This window comes from Neophocaena asiaeorientalis, unplaced genomic scaffold (assembly GCF_003031525.2).
Source record: "Neophocaena asiaeorientalis asiaeorientalis breed wild unplaced genomic scaffold, Neophocaena_asiaeorientalis_V1.1 scaffold642, whole genome shotgun sequence".
NCBI lineage: Eukaryota > Metazoa > Chordata > Mammalia > Artiodactyla > Phocoenidae > Neophocaena > Neophocaena asiaeorientalis.
Genome location: NW_020173769.1, coordinates 41,121 through 42,146, shown reverse-complemented (window position 1 = coordinate 42,146; position 1,026 = coordinate 41,121). Strand labels below are relative to the sequence as shown.

The 1,026-nt window shown below is 42.9% G+C and overlaps 1 long non-coding RNA gene across 1 annotated transcript in view; it reads right to left on the bottom strand.

The window, feature by feature from the left end:
• Positions 1-349, bottom strand: part of LOC112403831 (uncharacterized) — a 2,728-nt gene extending 2,379 nt beyond the window's left edge. Inside the window, exon 1 of the long non-coding RNA XR_003003991.1 lies at positions 239-349. This is a non-coding gene — a long non-coding RNA (uncharacterized LOC112403831). The remainder of the gene's footprint in view (positions 1-238) is intronic.
• Between the last annotated feature and the right edge of the window lie 677 nt (positions 350-1,026).

The following is a 1,026-nucleotide window of genomic DNA, read 5'->3' as shown; positions in this document are numbered from 1 at the left end:
AAACATTTCCATTCCTTTTTTTTTTTTTTTTTTTTTTGCGGTACGCGGGCCTCTCACTGTTGTGGCCTCTCCCCGTTGCGAAGTACAGGCTCCGGACGCGCAGGCTCAACGGCCATAGCTCACGGGCCCAGCCGCTCCGCGGCATGTGGGATCTTCCCGCACCGGGGCACGAACCCGTGTCCCCTGCATCGGCAGGCGGACTCTCAACCACTGCGCCACCAGGGAAGCCCCTACATACCTTTTAATATGACTTTTTCTGAAGTCCCAGTCTTGAATGTGACAGTCTCCTCCTAAAAACAAAACCGAACAACCAAGAAAGAAGTCAGTAGTTTCTTACTGTTTAATACAGCAGTTCCCATTTCTTTGTGACTCAGGACACCCATAACACAGTCGTCACATGCCTGTCACGCTACCATTGCACATATAGGATTACGCACAACTTTTCACACATTTGTTTTCACTTCACCTTTTTCCCTTATTTAAAAAAAAACTTGTCAAGATTTTCTGATTCTCTGCTGAGATTGCCTATTTTTCATTTGTTACAAGCATATTTTCTTTTACCTGATGAGCATAGTTATAATAGTCCCGTTAAAATTCTTTTCTGACAGTACCAATGTCTACATTATCTTGGAGTTGGCGTCTGTCAATTGTTCTTTCCCTTAGAAATATTTTCCTGAGTTTTCATATATTAAATAATATAGGGTTGTGTCTTTGGCATGTTAATACTATGCTGTGGGAGACTCTCAATTCTGTTATATTCCTTCAAAAAGTATTCTTTTTATTTTCTTTAGAAAGCAATTAACTTGGTTAAACTCAAAATGTAAAATGAAAGCCTGCCTGCCCTGGTGGTGACTCTGCACGTGTGGTTCAAAGTCTGCCAGGGTCTTGGGCAAAGTGTATGTGCAGATTTTGACATTTCCTCCTCTGCTTATTTCTGGAGTACCCCATCAACCTCCAGTGCTCCTAGTTGCCTAATCCTCCTCTTTCTAAATACCCTTGGCAGAGAGGCAGAGGATTTCCACTGCA